This window comes from Chelonia mydas, chromosome 3 (assembly GCF_015237465.2).
Source record: "Chelonia mydas isolate rCheMyd1 chromosome 3, rCheMyd1.pri.v2, whole genome shotgun sequence".
NCBI lineage: Eukaryota > Metazoa > Chordata > Testudines > Cheloniidae > Chelonia > Chelonia mydas.
Genome location: NC_057851.1, coordinates 159,845,870 through 159,865,701, shown reverse-complemented (window position 1 = coordinate 159,865,701; position 19,832 = coordinate 159,845,870). Strand labels below are relative to the sequence as shown.

Genomic DNA, 19,832 nt, shown 5'->3' with positions numbered 1-19,832 from the left:
TAACTCTCTATCCACTGGACCACCCTATCTCTCTGCTACATGCTGCAAAAAAAAGAGGACTCTGACAGATGGGAGCAAAACCAGGAAGGCCAGTTCTCTGAGACTCCAGCAAACGGTCCCAGGCGATTGGGAAGGACATCATGGTTGACAGCATGAAAATCAGCACAGAGGTGAGGAAGGATGAAGAAAGAGAGAGAATGAGAGTCAGATGAGAGGAGATCACTTAACCCCCCAAGGGGTGTCAGATTCTGCCCCAAGCAATGGCTCCTGTGCAATTTTACATTTTAACTGAAAACCATTTTGTTTTGTCATTTTTTGTTCCGAGTTTGAGAAAAGGAAGGAATGAAAAAGTATCACATGAGTATCAGATGTGTTTATGCCTCAAATTCTTAGAGTTTCAGCTGTATCCAGGTCAATTCCAGAAGATATAACAGAAATTTCATCCACAGTACATAAAATCGACGATTATTGTCATGATTTATATTATTCACAGAGTACAATCTGTATGTTCAGTGCTGTTCAGAATATGCCAGAAAATGTAGTCCCTCATCCAATGCATATAAGATGTGTAACCCTGGATAAGATGGCTCTGATATTTAAGTATGAAGTGTATAGTTATTGAGCACATGTTAATATCTATGAGTGGAGGTGCTGATGGCAATAGACGTTTTAATTGATTAAGGACTAGAAGATTTGACCCTCCAACATTCTTTCAAGAGGAAAAGCTGCCCAGAGCTCCTGTACCTGTTTATTATCCTTTTCTGCCTGCAGTGGCCTGGATATACCGCGTAAGTTTCAATTTTTTTCTCAACTTTAAAATGTGGAATTTTCTTGGTGTTTTGGTTTTAAATATTCTTCTGTGAGAACTGCAATTCAATCACTGTAGTGTTGTGTTTAAGAGCCTTCTGGAAAGTAACTAGCCTTTAAACATAAGAGAAAGCAGTGTTACCAACTCTCATGATTTTGTCATGAGTCTCATGATAATCATTGTTTTCCTTAAAGTCCCAGCTCCTGGATTCAAGTGGATATGTGATGATTTCAGCCTTCATTCTTAAAGAAAAATGAAGTTTCTAGCCCTCGTGGTAGTGGAGAAAGCTTCAAAATGTGACCCCCCAGTCCACCCTAAAGTCTCAAAAAGCAAAAGGCAAATAAAAAGAACACCAAATCTATTATTTTTATATAATCTCATGATTTTAAAGTCAATTTCATGATTTTTGGTGAGCCTGATTAATGATTTTTGAGCATTTGGGGTTGGCAATATTGCAAAAGTGACTTGAAAGTGTCAGTTTCACTCCTGTTTCAAGTCAGTTTCTAGTCTATTATTTGTAGTGGGGTAACACCTCTTGAGCTCCAGTCAGGTGCAGTATAAACTCATGGGGCTTTGCCCTAGTAGGATGTTTCCAAAAGTTAAATTATCTATTCTGAGCTTGATGAAAAAGTGATAGAAATTCATCTAGATTTTTCTACAATTGTTTCAATTGTTGTATTCAAGAGTTAGTAACAAAGTAAAAATATATATTAAAATTTTAAACCTAACCAGTGTCCCTTAAGTGACTTGACAGAAGATGTCAGAACATGTATTAGAGCTGAGTGGGTCTAATATTTATTTAATTTTCTTTCTTTATATAGGAATTAGAAATTACCTGGCAGGAACACTGTATCTAAATTATTACCTGCAAAAAAATAGAGTTTTCAGGTGGCTAAGTAGCTCTTAAAACCATGGTTAAAGTTTTCCCTTCTCCCCCCCCTACCACCCCCCAAAAAAAATCTGAAATGGTGCCCTTGCTCCTGCCTCTGGTTTTCACAAAAGGTCAGCAGTAGCAGAGTAGGTGAGAGGGAGAGAAGACACAGTCCTTGAAGGAGCAGAACAGTGGATTAGTTAAAGTGGTGAAACATGAGGGTAAGTATCAAATCATACAAACATTTTGAAATCAAATTATTTTTTAACATTCCAGATTGAGCGGGAGGAAAAGCTTGCGGGCATCCTCTCCCCTGCTTTGGGGTGTAGTTCAGAGAGCACCAGGAGGAAAATGACACATCCCTCCAGCTCTTGAAAGCAGAGAAAAATATTTACTGGCCCTAAAATTGCCCCGGAGGAGAATATGATAGTATTTTCTATGAATGGTCCTTCCCTATCTGCACACCTGCTGGATTTTGTAACGGGATACATTTTAACAGTTTCATTAACTTGCTTTCATTACTTGAATGCCCTCTAGCATAGATACATGTTCACCAAGTGACACCATATCTATTCAGAAGGTAATTCATATATGTATTGTATTATCACACAGCTTTCTGTGGTTCCTTATTGACAGCTCTTGTTCTTGTCTCTGTAGATTCAGGGTGGAAATCACCTGACCTAAATACAGAGAACCTGGGTTGAAAACTGTAGATTTTTTTTTACCTGTAGAGTTTTAAAACCAAACATAAGAAACAAAGGGTGAACCTGAAATTGTGGGTGGTTTGGTTTTTGCAATCCATACTAACAGAGAAGTTTAAAACTGCTGGGTCTGAACTGTAAAATTTGCATTCTTAGGTATAGTCTAGTTTCTGGAAGCAAACAATACAGTACTTTTAAGATATAATTTCCGAGCACAGATATTCCTCTATACTATGCAACTGTATATGTCATACAGAACACTGAACGATTATTACCTTTCATAGTTTATTTCACCTCTAACACAAATCTCTTTCATAGGTTTGAATATGGTGTATAGTTGAGACTGGATTGCTCTTGTGTCCACCGGTAGGAGCCAATGAATGGGACAAGTTTCTGGCTTTCACACTGCAGAATGAGTGCCATCACAAATGAAGTTGTAGTCTGGGAAAGGACGATTACTTTGAACAGGTTCACAAGCAATCTCCCATTTCCACAAACATTGGGGTAAGAGGTTTCCATGCCTAGATGCTTTGGATGCCACCACAAAAATAAAACTTTCCAAGGAAAGGGTCATCCTGAGCGCACTTCAGTGGAGTGAGCTGGCACAAACTGAAACACCTTAGTAAGATACGGAACGCTTGTATTGGAAATTGTACAATATGATACCATTTTTTAAACAAAAAGTCTAAGTCAAAATGAAATGATTTTTGTCAAAACAAAATGTTTCAAATAACCCCAAACAAATTTTATTCTGAATTTTCCTCCATGAAGAATTTCACAATTTGGGGGGTCGCTCTGATTTGGAACAAAGCCATATTTTGAATCTCGAAATCCTTCACGAAACAGAACTTCCATCCTCCACACAGCTCTAGCTAATACACCCAAGTTGTTAATTTATGGACATACCGCAAATCTCCTCCTTTCTAGTGGGAATGCTGAGCTTGTTGGAGCCTGCCACATTTGCAAAACATTTCAAGAATCACTACGTTTGGAAGGCAGTACTTTGAAGAAAGAAATTAATGTTGTGCAAGCAGAGGAGTCTGAAATTGTGATGTTCTCTAGGAAAAAATGCTTTCAGTGGTCGTATATTCAAGATTAACAGTTTTGAAGATGGCGATGTCCACAATTTCAGAGGTAAGTCAAGTAGGTAAGAAGCTGACATATCCTTTCATTTGCAGTTACGTGATACTTGTATTTCATCAATTTAGCCTATCTCTTCTTTGAGGTGCTTAGTAGTAGAGAGGGGAAATGATTGCTTAAACTGATCTAACAACTGGGTGAGCTTCAAATAATGCTTTTAAAAGTGAGCGTCCACTTTATTATATTTAAGCACTGGTGCATGAACACTTTGTAAACTACTTTCTATGGGCTTGTCTATAAGGTCAGATAGTGCACGGCAAGCTGGGGTGTAAATCTACAGCATAATAGGTTGCCACACAATAAGTCGCTGCGTGGACCCTGCTCCCATGCACTAGAAGTTCTGTAGCCCGCTTTGACATACTGTTGTACGGAATGTCTAGTACACGGGAGCAGGGTCCACATGGCAACTTAGTGTGCATCACAACTAGTGCACTGTACATTCCCACCCTGGCTTGCCACACACTAAGTATCCATATCAGCAAGCCCCATGCCACATGGTACCTTGCTTTAAGATACAGAAGAAGCTCCAGTCACTGTCATAGCACAACGTTGTTCTACTTCTAGGCTAGCATTGTTCCGGCAGTTCAAAAACTCGATCATCTCTTCTTTCCCAGTCTGGGTTACAACAACATCTTTTCGATTTTACACACGAAAACAGTAGGTCTTATACTGGAATGCATGGCACTGATGCTTATGTTTTGCCTATGGCTGGATTAGCTAATCTGGTCCTGAGAAATCCTAGTTTAGAACTTGGTTAGAAACGGGTTTGCATGGTGGTGGACGTCCATAATTAGGTGCTATAAGAAACAGAGTAAATTACATTGCGATGGGTGACTTGTATGATGGTTCAAAAACAGCGTGTCTCCAAAATAGACAGACAAGGTATCAGATACTAGTGAAAGAAAATGTTAATAAATAATCTTGAAAATCTTCAGATGAACAAAGAGATAGAAGCTTTGAAAGAGGGTGTCTGATTTGATGAGATTCATGGGAGCATGTTTTCAGCACAGTTTAAATAGGCATCATATTCTGTGTTGCCTGTACAGGCACACTGGGGAGGGGAAAGAGAAAACTTCTTCCCTACCCTTTGAACCTCCCTCACTGCACCCACACAGAACATGAGCAGAACACTGCAACTACTCTCCTTGAGACAAAAGATCTGGCTGGTGTGTTCAAAGCTGCTGTATGCCTCCAAAGTGACACCTATCAGACTGGGGACACCACTGGAGCCCAGTCCTGCTCTCCTGCTGGTGCTGGGAAGCAGGCACAGTCAGAGTTAATGTACCCACCAATATTCTGCAGTAAGGCCTAGGGCGTTGCTCTGCACAAATACATCAGTCTTTTTACCTATGTCTAGCCTGCAGAGGGAGAAAACCTCAGAGCACCATGGCTTCAGAACGATAGCTCTGCATGTACCTATCCACCCACCCCCACTTAATAGGCACCAGAAGCCAGAATTTAACCCTAGATGTGCATCAGTTTTATTAGCACGTCTAACCTTTTCAGGACACTGGTCATGTGCCCCCATGGCATTTGTTATATATTTCAAAACTTTCCAAAAAAAATTTCTAATACTTCTTCCAAAAAGAGAAGTAGAAACTTCATTCAAATGTGTGCTTCTTAAGGAAATCATCATTCTTCTGTCAGTTACACAGAGGGAATGATGATACAGTGAATTGTTACAGATAATTGTTATGGGAACAGGGAAGGAACCCAACAAGGGTGACGATCAGAGCTTGGAAAAACAAAGACTAGATTTAAAGCAATTTATGCAATCTGAGGATCTGAACCAATATTTACATATCTGCAGTTTTCAGAAACGATAAACAATTCTCATTGCAAAACAAATACTCCTTCAAGAATGGAGCAGGTTTTTCATTTCAAAGTTCAGCTTTACCGGGGGTTGGCCAACGTGTTTATACAGTGTGCCAGAAGAACTATTTTCCCGGCTCTGTTAACCATGCTAATTTATTGTCATGCAACTAGGCAGAATATCAGCATTATGCATTTATAATAGGTTCTGAAAACAGATTTAGGTTAAGCCACTCAAAGTGTGCAAGGAACTGCTGTAGCTGCATTGAGACACAGAAATTGTTTTTAATAGTAGCAATTCTTGTTACAAGAGTGAACAAAAGGCAATATACTTAGGCACATGCATAAGGGGCCTGGTTTTTCTCTGAGGCATGAAGCTCTTGAAACTTCCATTAACCTTACAAACAGGTCCTCCTTCAAATCCCTCCTTGAAACTCTTCTTGCCAGATGCCTGCAAAATACTTGATAACAGGCCACTGATGTGCAGAGACCCCGGCCTACCATGCTGACACATATTGTCTCATTGTTTCCTTGTATTCATCCATCTGTCTGTATACCTCAGTTGCCTCTTGTCTTATACTTAGATTGTAAGTTTCTTGAAGCAGGGACCACCTTTTTGTTCTGTGTTTGTACAGTGCCTAGCACAGTGGGGACCTGGCTCTTAGGTGCTATGGTAATACAAATCATAAATCATAATATATAATATAAAGGTGCTCCAGGATCAAACATTTTGGCCATTGTTCTTACAAAGAGCATTTGAAAAGATGACCTGTTCTAATAGTTGAAGGAATTCTTCCTTCCAATAGCTACAAGCCTAGCTTTTCTATACCACCAGCATGTGTATCTTTAAATTCCGGATTGTATTCTTTCCTGCATTTTGCCAGTCTCCCATCACAACTACAGATCTTGTACAAGTGATAGGAGGCCCACCTGTTGCCTTGAGGCAATGATGAAATGCAAGAGATGAGGGTTATGAAACCTGACAAAAGTGTTCACTATCTCTGAGGGCTGTGATCTCAACTCTCTCTGCAATGTCAATGCCCATGAAGCAGCTCCTCCAGAGAGAATAATGTTATCAAAAGAGTTTTGGAAAAGTGACCAGCATTGGAACAACAGGAACACATGAAAAAAACATTCATTTTTATTATTGCTAAAAACCAATTTTATATGTTCATGCTAAGAGTCAGATTTTGACTTGCTCTTGCATAGAGGCATAGGATGAAGGGCACAAGGAGCCTTTTTCCTCTTGCACTCATCTCTTAGCCAACCCCAGAGGTGCCCACAGCTCCCATCGTTCTGCACCAGCCAGCAGAACTGGCCATGGCCAGCCATGGAGAAAGAAGCACATTACATGTGGGATGATGCAACATGCAAACTCCCATGACATGCCAAGCAACTATGGTAGCTCTTGTGCCTCCTGGAGTTTTCCCTGGTGTGACAAAATTCCTCCTCTGCCTTGGTGGGTCCTGCGCTTATTGGTGGATTTTCTCACCTCAGAGGTTCACGGCAGACCTCAGTTTGGCCACTTTCATGGCTCAAATCTGCCGTTCACTCAGTTAGCCTCATCACTGGCCAGCATGGGGAAAAGGAAGAACAATCCCCGCAGTCTCTGCTGATCCACGTAGTGAATCGGGGAACAGGCCAGAGACCTTCCCCTCTGGTGGAATCCACAGTCCAGGTCAACTCCTCCGGTATCAAGTAGGGTGTTCTGGGGGATGGAGGGCTGGGGAGAACCCGGGCCCGCCCTCTACTCCAGGTTCCTGCCCAGGGCCCTGTGGATTGCAGCTGTCTACAGTGGCTCCTGTAACAGCTGCGTGACAGCTACAACTCCCTGGGCTACTTCCCCATGGCCTCCTCCCAACACCTTCTTTATTCTAACCACAGGACCTTCCTCCTGATGTCTGATAATGCTTGTACTTCTCAGTCTTCCAATAGTACACCGCCTCACTCTCAACTTCTTGCACCTCTTGCTCCCAGCTCCTCGCATGCACACCACAAACTGAAGTGAGCTTCTTTTTAAACCCAGGTGCCCTGATTAGCCTACCTGTCTTAATTGATTCTGGCAGCTTCTTGATTGGCTGCAGGTGTTCTAATCAGCCTGTCTACCTTATTTGTTTCCAGAAAGTTCCTGATTGTTCTGGAACCTTCCCTGTTACCTTACCCAGGGAAAAGGGACCTACTTAACCTGGGGCTAATATATCTGCCTTCTATCACTCTCCTGTAGCCATCTGGCCCGACCCTGTCACACTGGGTTAGTACAGCTCCAGACTGCTCCTTGCTCAGTTCTGTAATCTGATGGCACACCTGAGCTGCAAGGGTCAGATTTAGGTGCCTGAAGACACAGTTAGGCACATAGTGGAATTTTCAAAAGCATCTAAGTGCCTCACTTCCATTGATTTCAATAGGAGTTAGGCAGGTAGGTGTTTCTGAAAAATCCCACTAAGCACCTATCTACATCTTTAGGCTCCTAAGTGCTTTTAAAATATAGCCTTAAGTGCCTGTCCATTGGGAATTTAACCCTGTAATCTTCCCTATTAACATTTCTGCATCAGCGCATATTGTTGATAATGATTTTCAGAGGTTGTTTGAGAAAAAAACTTCCTAACTGCAGTATTGTATATCTACTTTTATATTGATTGCTTCTCTAGACATGGTTTCTGATTGGTAATGAGAATAATATGTAAAAGGACATTTAGTCAGCAACTTGTTCCACTGCATGGTATTGTGCAGACCTCTCTGAGTTAAAAAATAATAATTCAGTTCTGACACAGCTTTCAAACGTGAGTGTATTGGACAAGTGGAAGCACCGGAAGCATTTCTTCCAAGAGAAAATTGACAAAATACAATGTAACCTTCCCCTTTCCCCTCCTACATGTTTTGCCTCCTTCTCCCGTCACAGACAAAGAAGAGTCTTATCTGTTCTCCTCTAATGTCTCTGCTTGCCTCAGTGACCCCATCCTATCTCCTGATTTCCCTTGTGCCCACTCTCATCGCTTCCCTTACTTTTCTCCTTAGCATCTTGCTTTCCTCTGGCTCTTTTCCCCACTAATTTCAAGCATGCTGTAGTCTCTCCTATCTTAACAAAACCCTCACTCTTGTCTCCACTTGCCCCTTCAACTACCACCCGCCTCTCTTTCATCTCTAAACTCTTTGAATGCACCATCTACAATCACTGTCCAGAGTTCCTCTCCTCCAATCCCATCATAGATCCTCTCCAATCCATCTTCTGCCCTTTGCACTCCATTGAAACTGCTCTTGCCAAAGCATCTTGTGACCTCTTCCTAACTAAAGCTTAGCACCAGTACTCCATCCTTATCCTCCTTGACCTATCAGCTACTTTCAACACAGTCAATTATGCTGTTCTTGAAATCTTGTCCTATCTTGGCTTCCATGACTTGCTAACCTCTACTGGTCCTCCTCCTGCCTCTCTAATCAGTCACTCAGTATGTCCTGTCAAGGGTCCTCTTCATCTGCCCTCCAACTTTCTGTGGGGGTTCCACAGGGTTCTATCGTTGATCCACTTCTCTTCTCCCTCTGCCTCTGGGTAATCTGATCTGCAAATACAAATTCAACTACTCTGTGCTGACAGCTCATAAGTTTCTCTCTCTCTACTTCAAGCCTGGCTCCTTCTGCCCAAATTAAAATCTCAGCCTCTCTCTCTCTCACATCTCCTCTTAGCTATTAGCTCAAGCTAAATATGGCTAAAACAGAGCTCCTAATTATCACCCTCCCACAAGGCCTCTACACTACTTCCGTTCTCGATCACAGTGGACAGCACCATTAGTCTACCTGTAACTCAGGCCTGTAATGTGGGCATTATCTTCAGCTTGGACCACTTTCTAGGTCCTTACATCCAGACTATATCTAAATCTTTCCAATTCTTTCTGCATAACATTTTAAAGATAAGACCTTGTCTATCCACACAGCTAAACTCTTCTCCCAGCTCTCATCTTGACTACTGCAACATCCTCTCTGGCCTTGACAAATGCAAGTTAATTTTCCTTGCCTATGGCTTTGACCATGCCACCCTTCTCTTTGAATCCCTCCACTGGCTCCGCCTTTTCTATCACATGAACTATAAGCTGCCTATATGCACTTTCAAGGCCCTCCACAGTCAATGCCCACCCTATCAACTGTTATTTGCTATCGAGCCCATGATGCCAGCCTCCATCTCCCACTTACTGCCTTTTCAAACAAGCACCTTCATGCTTTCTCTCACGCTGCTGCATACACTAGGGATGCTTTCCCTGTAAACATATGCAAAGCTACCTCATTATTCTCCTCCAAACTCTCGTTTGCTAGGGTGCCTACAAAAAACTTGACAACAGTTAGGCTGTTGGTATGCAGAGACCGCTGCCTGTCTTGCTGACCAATAATGTCTCACGGTTGCTTTGTATTTCCCCATCTAGCTGTCTGTCTGTTCATCTGTTCTCTCTTGTGTTATACTTAGATTGGGGCAAGGACCATCTTTTAGTTCTGTGTTTGTACAGTGCCCAGCACAGTGTGGTCCTGTGCCATGACTAGGGATCTTAGGCACTATGGCATTACAAATAATAAATCATCATCATCATCATCATCGTGTCTCTGTTTGTTCCTATTTGTTGGGAAGGGGAATAAATTTGTCTTCGTCCTGTATGTAGATAATTAATATAGTTAGGGTAACAAACTGTATGTTAAATATGGGTGAGGACTCAGAGAGGTAGGTAGAGTTAAGGCTGAGGTGAGCACCTTGACTGAGAATGACTTGGCTTTTGTTTATTTGTATGCTATTAACCTTAACTTTTGATTAACAATACATTTTGTTGTGGTTTAGCTGTGAAAATACAGGAAAATGGGAATGTTCTACTATAACTGAGGCTTAATAAAAGAAATCCTTCACAAGAATAACACCTTCTGCATAGAATGAACTGCTGTCTGTGAAATTACAATCTGTACAATGGAACAGAACAGACCTTGTCACAAGCAAAAGTTACACACAGCCAAGTTTATTCTCCCTTAAGATGGTTTGTAACACCCATTATATTCAATGGGAGTTAAATGAGTGTCAAGAGACCAGAATAAATGCTTTTGTACCTAATACTAGGCAGAAAAATCAATGTAACCTTATTTTAAGCCATTTTTCTTTCTATAAAAATGAGAAGATATTGTATGTTTCTGCAGAGAATATCTTTTTTACATGACAGGTGTCTGAATGTATAGTGATTATGTAAGGGCTCTATCCTGCCTTTCATCTTGGAATTACTCTGAAAATCACCCATTGCAAAGATGCATGTACTACAAGTTTAGTAGCTGATGTGCCAGGATATTTTTCAACATGCCTCTCAAAAGTTCCACTTGCAGTGAGACATCCCACATTTTGGTTAGATTTCTGGCTGGGCTCCTCTCTTACTAAATCCAATACAGTAACACCTGCCAAGAGCAACCACTCATGGGAGTTAGCAAAAGTGGTCTCTTGTAAGAGGTGGTCTTTCTTCAAAGGTTTGCACACCTTTTCCATGGCCTCTGCAACTAGTCACTCATGACAGGTGCTCTCTCTTCAGAGGTGGTCTCTAAGGCAGGTTTTAATATATATATTCCTTACCGCTACATCATTTTTTCTCTTTCCAGGTAACACTCTGTCCCACTCACTGTTCCACCCACGTGTCACAGAAAAAGGACCTAATCCTGGAGTCCTAATGCAGTCAAAACCCACGCTGACATCTGTTATGTGGAAAGCTTGGACCCGGTTAACAGGAAGGACCTGGCCTTCCAAGTCTTCAGCCACAGCCACACCTGTTGCCTTGGAACAGCATTAGAGACTCGTGAAGGGGAGGCAGACTGGCAGAGCTGGAGACTAATACTGAAGTAAGAGACATCTTCTGGCGAATGGATTCCGAATGGCAAAAATAGATGGAAAAACAAGTGGAAGCTACTGATATCTTGTGAGTATCTGCTGATGTTCCATAGTTTCTGTGGAGTGAGGATTCAGATTTCTTATCTGTCAGTTCCTGCAGAAGAAATAACCTCTGAAGAAATAACAAGATCACTGACTGGGAGGCCACTGCTGCATCAGGATTCTTCAAGCAGCATGCTGTACTTGATTTAATCCTTTAGCCTGAAGAGAATTTTTAACACTCTGTGCATATCACGTTGGGTGTTCCCTCCTCTGTTGAGCTCACTGGAGTGGAAAGCAGAGTTCTTTCTTGGAGTCAGTAGGAAATATCTGCACACGGGGACTTTAGCTACTTCTCACTCTGTTGGGGATGAATATTCAGAGTGTTTATCACCCTTTAAAAAGAAAACTCGGGTAGAAACCATCTTTCTTGTGTCTCTTTGAGGTGCTTCAGGATGGGAAACCAATAGTTCCTCTTCACTGGGGGGATTAGAAACTGGATGATAAGTTGTCATGTCTAATTTTGTATTTTTGTCTCTCTAATTGGATAATTTCTTCCTGTGTGGACTGCTAGGGGAAGACTCTGAGGAGGATGGGAAATCTGAGAGACCTCTTTAATGTGTTCTGTGAAATTCATTACAAATAACATCTTCATTGGAGAGCTTAATGTGCTTCCACATTTGTTTCTCTTTGTATCAGGAAAGATTTCTGAGTTTTTTAACTTTAGAGACAACCATCCCTGCTTTGGTGCTCTTCTGTGGACTAAATCTCTATTTATGAAGGACTGTGTCTGATAGGGCCTGACTCTGGGTCATAGGGGAGACCAAAGAGAATAGTCTACTCACTCCTCTGCATTATAAGTACATCAAAGACATTTTAAAATCATGGACCAAATTTTATCATGAGTAATACTCTAAGCAACCTCATTGACTTCAAACCTAAGGTATAATAAAGTTATAATTTTTATTATTGTAGTATATACCTGAGCAGAGCTGTGGAGTTATCTTCAACATGTTTACTGGAATTGTTAAGGGCAGATGATGGTCATTAGTGTGAGGGAGAGGGTTAATATAACATAATATTCATGCATGTTTGTATTACAAAGAAATTAGAGTGAGCTGAAGCTGGTATCGGAAAGGCAATGTGTTTTACTTATTAGTGAACAGACTTCCCACAAATGAAACACCATCTTGGGTCGCAATCCTGCAAGGAGCTCTACATGAGCAGACCCCAGAACCTGCATAAAGTCCCAGGCTGAAATCTTGGCACAGCTGGATTCAATAGAAGTTTTGCGTTGACTACAGTGGGGCCACGAATTCACCTCAGAGCTATGTTGAGCTCATTGTAAGATCAAGGACTTGGACTAGGAGATGATGTAATGAAAAATATGAATTCCCATTGAGTAAATTGCTCCTAAACTCAGAACTACACCAAGGATAAATGCAATCCATTGGATTTAATGTGGTTGTATGGGGTTTATGTCAGGCAAAATTTGGCCTCATAAGTCTAATAAAAATTGTAACTCATACACTCAGATACATCTGACTGTCACAAATATTAAACATTTTAGAGCCATAAATCTGGATTCTGCATAGTTTTCTAAAGCTACCCTTCTTTCCCCCAGAGATGGTCCATATAGAGAATGCTCTTACATATCTCAGAGATATTAAAGCATTGATCCTCAAGTAATTTTAATTTTAATTTGTAGGGGAAAGTGATATGACAATCCAGAATAACATTCGTAAACTGGCCCTTGCTAAAGTTTGAGTAGTTTTATGATTAATTTAGACATTTAATACGAAATAATAATAAACAATGCAAACCTGCTTTGCAAAATAATTTAAAAAATCAGTTCAGTTAAAATGCATATTTTCCTGATGGAAACACAACAACAGGAAATCAGTTTGTTTATAGTCCCTGTTTTAATGAAAACATTTTTCATTGTTTAGTGGAAGAGAAAACAGAGTATTAATAATTTATTACATAACAAAAGAGTACTTAGAGCAGAGTATGCTAAAAGGGACACACTTCAGTGGTGGCAAAAATATACAGTTGTCTGAAATATAGGAATTAACTCTTTCAAAGTGAGGGAGTGGCGAAGAGCAATTCAGTTTGAGAGAAGCCAGATGCTGGCACCATTGCCCTCTCTCTGGGTTTCTGCTGAGTGGAAAATCGTTCCTTCCTTTCCTAGTTTGGCAAGACCTGAGTTGTAGGTGCTGCTAAGCTTCCATACTACTACTGATGTTCTTGCAAACACCTAAAGCAGTGCAAAAAATATAGTTCCTTGCACTGTTAAGTATTAGTGATGGCATCATCTAGTCAAGAGAACCACAAAGCCCTCCACTGGCATTATGCTGAGTAAAAAGCCTTGTTAGTTCACTTTCAGATTATGTCACCAGCACCTGCTTTTATTAGTACTGTGATTACAGACAACTGTGGAAAAGTACAAAGGAGTATGTAAGGATTTGTGGAATCAAAGTTGAAGGAAACTTTTGAATGTTCAGGAAGAATTTTCTCACACACGAAAACCACTGTCAGTGTAACTGTTCACATACAAATGCTGTTATAGCCTGGAGAACATTGGCAAATCAAATCTGACTCCTCCAGATACAGATCGAATCTGCTATCCTGTGTTTCTACATCAGTCACAGGTCAGACTAGTTTGTTTACTGATAAAAGGCAGTACTCAAATCAGCAGCCTTCATCTTAATTGTTTTTTATTCCTGTCAAAGATGAGGCCTCTTCATGGCTATCAGACTGCACGCTTGACTGGCAGATACTATGTTCATGCTCCCCATGACTGCAGCTAGACATTTGTAAGATTCAAACCAGATAGGCTCGGCATGCAGCAATACAATATGATCTGTCCTTATTGATATGTCCCTTCAGTAGTTCGTTGCAACAAATATTCATCCTAGAAGTTTTTTTAATGTGCTTTGGCTGAAAGTTATTTTCTTATATGGTTTCCAGATTATTACATGTTCTGACTGAGTTGTTTTGGTTAACTTCTACCTATGTTTACATCTCATGTGAAACTTGGGTATGGCATCAATAGGTTCATCACTGGATCATTTTAATTATATTAAAATAAAACAATGCATTGCGTTTTATATAGCTAATCCCCTAGTCTACATTCATGCAAAATCTCCATTGACTTCAATGGGAATTTTATCTAACTGAGGACAGCAAACTAAGCCTCCTAGGGCCTGCTTTTGAAAGGTGCTGAGCACTCATTGATCTCATTGACCAGCTAAAGTTGTGGATACCCAGCAATTTCTGGAAAAGACAACTGAAGCCACCAAGAAAATCAGTAGCAGAAATGGACATAGAGTCCTGTCTTGTGTCCCTTGCTGTCTGTATAGTTAAAAAAAAAGAATGGTTGAAAGAAAAGTAAACAAAAAACAAAACAAAAACAAAATCAGCATCTTTTTCCCCCACTATTCTCAGTGACAATTAAAAACATTCTTGAGGCTTTAATGCTGAATACATCAAAAGCTTGTAGATCTTTTCCTCCCCATCGGGTTTCACTTTCCTTTGCACCTACCCCTTTTCCCTCTTCCAACAGCATATCCTGATGCCTTTTGACTTTTGGTTTCATTTGAAATCTCCTTCCCAATACATATATGCATGCAAGAAATACCTCTCTGATGCTGGCTATTGGTTTTCTTTTAAAATTAATTTTAAGCATTTCCTGTAGCAAAACATTTATCACCACAGAAATTTGTTGTTGTTTTTTTAATTAATTACAGATAGTGTGTCCTGTTCCTGTAGGATAACCATGAAGTTCACTTGGTACTGACTACGATCTGAAGCAGGATATTGTATTAGACTATAAGGTCTTTGAGGAAGGCCAAATACAATTGAAAAAATACTTATGCTTTTTCTGTATGTTACTGCTCCCACCATTGCAGCAACTAGAGGTACTATAGCTGTAGAAAATTTTAAAAAGCAGCTAAGTGCAGACAAGGCTTAATGGTGTTTTGTTACTGCTAAGCCTTTCAATTCCATACTGAGGGAGCTTGAGTGGAAAAAGCAATTTCATTTTCCTAGCTGAAAATCGGATTCCTGCAGAGTTCCACCCTGTCTGGAATGGCTACCTGGTAGTTATGGGGACTGATAGTCTTGAACTTTTATACATGCAAAATTAAAGTTAGTTGTTTTTCAGCTAGTTAGTAAAGCAATTTCTGATTCTTCTTCAAAGCAGTTGGATGCTGGTGGTGGTATTGCTGCCTTTGAGTTGAAATATCTGAAGAGGACTGCGGATAAAATTGCCTCTGGTAATGAAAATATAGGTGGTGTCCTTTTAGCAGTATAATACAAGCCAAGTGACTGAGCAGTCAACATGGCCTCTTTTAACTTTTTAGGAATTTGTCCATTTTTGGTACTAAAAAGACCATCACCCGCAAAAGGGAGGTCCTCAACTTTAAACCTGGTGTCCATAGGCAAGAAAGAAAATCTCAACCATGTATGTCTTCTTAAAATAACAGCAGATGCTAATGCCCTAGCCACAGAGTCAGAAATTTCAAAGGAACTTGTTTTGCCACATTCTGACCCTCTGTAAGAAAAGCACTGGGGAATTTTCTCTGATTGTCCCATAAGTCTGAACAAACATAGCCATTTTTTCTCCCCTCTGATGAAACTGGTATTGGGACATTTACCACCTGGTAATTCACTACTCTAATTACTGCCTAGTAATTCGCTACTCTAATAGTGACAAAAAGGAGAAAACTTTTTTCCAAAAGGAACAGTTTCTTCTCTTTGTTATACCAATAAAATAAAAACCAGCAGGATCTTATTAAAAGGGAAAAGGCAAAATACCACATTTATTGTGAATACAGAAAGAATCATGGTAAGCAGTTAGTTATAGCTATAACATTCCATTCAATCTCATATTTATTCACACCATTCATACACACACACACACACACACACACACACACAGACAGGTTCTGCAAGGTTGTTATCATAGTTACCAGCCTTAGAGTTGCTCATGCCAAGCCACTGGCCAGGTGGCCTGGACACGAGGAGGGAGCAGAGCCTTGTCAGATGCTCATCTGATGCTCCTGGAAGTTGGTTTGCAGAATCAGACCCCAAAGTTCTCACTTTCTAGAGTCCATTTTTATAGGAATTTCTTCCTATGCCAGTCTATGGGAATTGCTTCATCATGCTGTTGCTGAATCAATCAGCAGATGGCACATTCCTGACAGCTCCATGCTGCCAGATGTTATCTTGTTCTTTGGTTCTCCCATTCTTGAGGCTGTTGGGTGGATTCCAGTCTGCCCTCCGGGGATCCTCTTGTTATTTCCACTTGACACCTTCTTCAGCCGATGGACACTGGATCCTTAGGCTGGCACCTCCCTGATCATTCAGTTATTATCCACACCAAGCATCCATCCACATACATCCTCTATCTTTATTTTAATCACAATTGTTAACAAAGTGAGATGAATACAACAAAAGGGCGGGGAGTCTCTGGGTACTGTTTCTGTTGTTACAGAGTATTGCTTTGAGTCTCTCTCTGTGTGAGTAGTTGTTGTTACAAAGAATTGCTTTGAAAACAGACTCTGCCTTAGAATGTACTAACACAATTAGCAGCTTGCAAGTTTCACACACAGAGGGAGAGAAACAGTACCAAAAACCAAGAGATCTCTTAATTAGTAATACCCTGGAATTTAAACTATGGGGAATCAAACTCATTTGTGATTTTAATACAGAACTTCTTTAGTATGATCCAACACCTTCTCTGTCAGCAGGTTTAGAATGGGATTGACCACTCCTAAATCTAGTACTTTGCTGCAATAACCAAAAAATTTGGGGCAAGATGAGTATGAAAATATGAAAAATCTTAATGTGGGAACTTATACAGTTTGTCTGCCTTCTTAGAGATAGATTGGCAGGAAGCAGGAGCATCCCAAACGGCTTTAGCACTTTGCAAAAGTCCATCCAAAACAGGTAGACATCTTATTTCTTGAAGGAGCTCCTAAAATGTCAAAAACTGGATATGATGTCTATTCTATAGCAAAGAAGGGTACGTTTAAAGTAGACCCCATTATGACACATCAACTCATTAAAATAGTGTATCCTCTGAAGGAGACAATGCAGAAGCAATGCCCACATTTTCATCAGGAGACTATTGCCTACCCAATTCTCTATTCACCTGCTATTGTTCCATGAAAGGGACCGGCTCCTCTTCTTCTCTGGACAATGTGTTGGACAGTTGCATCCGAAGAGCTCACTACAACTGGATCCTTATCAGCTGGAGGCTCACTAAGTCATCCATGCTGTGGATGTTACAAGAATTTTCTAGGCACAAAGATGATGGAGCCAGTCTCTCTAATAGTTAGGGTCAGGAAATGTACCCATAGGGTGAGGCAGTACAAACTGTCCATAAGGTTGTGGGAAAGCAGTCCTAGTTGGCAAATCTTCAGAATCTGTCCTCCTCTTCTAATTGTGGATCCAACCTTGGATTACCCGAGATAACAAAGGCACTGGAGGATGGAGAGAAATGAAAGGCGAGAAAGATCTCCCTGGCAATCCTATGGGAGTCGGAGGAGGAGGAGCAAGAAGTGGTAGCAGAGATTGTTCTGGATAAAAACTTAATATATATTCCTTCCAGAAGTGGAGGATTTAGACCGTGGAATCACTCTGGTCTTTCTCTTCCTTTTCCTAAGCAATCTCTCAGTAGGATCTGAAAAATGATCTGATACAGCACAGGGAACTACCACTGTAATAGTTTTCTTCAGATCAGACATAAATACTGGAGTTGATAAAGGCAGAAGTGCCAGTCTTGTAGGCTTAGATATAGTTGAATCCGGACAAAGCCTAAAATCCATAATCCTGGACCTGAGCCTGGAATGTGGAACAGATTTAGGTTTTGCAACCAGAACCATGCAAGACAGATCCAAATCAGAATGATCTGAGAGATCTGACCTGCTAACAGTGGTTGTCTTCTCCCTCACCACCTTCTTCAGAATCAACACAGTTGGAACTGATGGCCTCCATATACGGTCCTCTGCTGCTGCGTGAACAGTTGGTGCCTTCAACACCTTGGCAGCACTGATAGAAGGATCTAGTGTGTCCTGGCTCCTGACTATGGGGTCACAGCCAGAGCTGACGAACAACACAGATATCAGAGACAACTTAGGCACCTTTGCTTTATTTGACAATGAAGCCCATGCTGATATGGGTCTCTTAGCCTTTGGATCTGAAGATCTCCCAGAACCAGAAGGTCTAGCAGCAAGAGATTCCTTAAACAAGGGTACCTGAAACCTCTTTTGCCTACAAGTGTGAATATGCAGAGTCATCTCTAAGAACTTCAGGTACAAGTAAGTAACCTCCATTTAATTTGCGCTGCTTCTAGGGGTGCAAATATCCTAAAAAGTGGATTGGTCCATTTACTTGGGTGAAAGGAGGGGAGAAGGAACAATCCATTAGTTCAAGATTGGAGGATGTCTTTGCAGAAACCCATTTCTCAGATAGGAAAAATTTCCTTTACAATAGCTGCCATATTTAATGCAATAATGTAATGTTATAAACAGAAGCCCCGATCCAAAGCCCTTGGCAATCAGTGGGAGTCTTTCCATTGACTACAGTGGGCTTTGGATCAGGCCCAAGGAGCCCAATCCTGAAAACTGAAACAATATAGTAACAGAAACCATTAAAAGAACCTAGATAGAATAATATTTTGTAATACATTAATTAAACCAGTGAAGGTTCAGCAACAAGATTTCAATACAGCTGTCTTTTATTATCTCTTGATTGAAAAGCAGAGGACCCTCCATTTTAGGGGACAAATTATAAAGCAGCATGAAGTCAATGTTGTTTTTGTCTACGGATGGTGTCCACTACTAGCATAAGGCTTGGGTACAACTACCTGAAAGGACAATCCGGTAAGTATGTTTCTTTAGAAGAACGTTACCTGATAAGCAGAACTACATTTTGTTGTTTGTCTCTGTTCCAGAGATGATTTATCTCTTCTTTTCATAGAAAAACAGACATTCATAATGTGATATTAATGCACTATGTGAGCTGCTTTTCTGAAAACATAGGAAATCACAAATTATAAAGGGAAACTATTCATTTAAATTCAAAAATGAATAAATAACAAATAATAATGTCATTCATGCATTAAATCCTTCCTATTTAAAAAAATTGGCTCATTATTCCTTTGTATGACTCATAACGTTTCCATAAAACAGATATTTCATCCATAGTTATACAACATTTTTCTCTGCCAATATGGGAGCAAAAATGCATAACTAGAGCTTGATTAACTGGATGGCTCCAGGGACTGGTAACAAGATGTAGAACTTTGCAGCCAAGATTTTTGAAAGTGATTAGTCATTTTGAGTGCCTCACTATTTGAGTGCCCAAATTAAGGCACTTTAAAGGAGACTGAATTTCAGAAAATGTTGTGCATCCACGCTCTGAAAGTCAGTTCCCTTTAAGGTGTCTCAGTTTGGGTATCCAAAAGCACTAGTCTTTTTTGAAAATCTTGGGGTGAAATCTTGGTCTCATTGAAGTTTTACCATTGACTTCAATAGGGCCAGGATTTCACCCTTGGTCTTCATCACTAGTTAACCGATGAAGCAAATATAGTCCAAGGGAATTATTACAGTTAAGTAGCAT

General features: G+C 40.5%; 1 long non-coding RNA gene across 1 annotated transcript; it reads left to right on the top strand.

The window, feature by feature from the left end:
• Positions 1-682: 682 nt before the first annotated feature.
• On the top strand, positions 683-12,485 carry LOC122464846. Its single transcript, XR_006289241.1, has 4 exons — positions 683-788; positions 2,699-2,848; positions 3,308-3,514; positions 10,940-12,485. It is a non-coding gene; the product is annotated as an uncharacterized LOC122464846 (long non-coding RNA).
• The last annotated feature ends 7,347 nt before the right edge of the window (positions 12,486-19,832 follow it).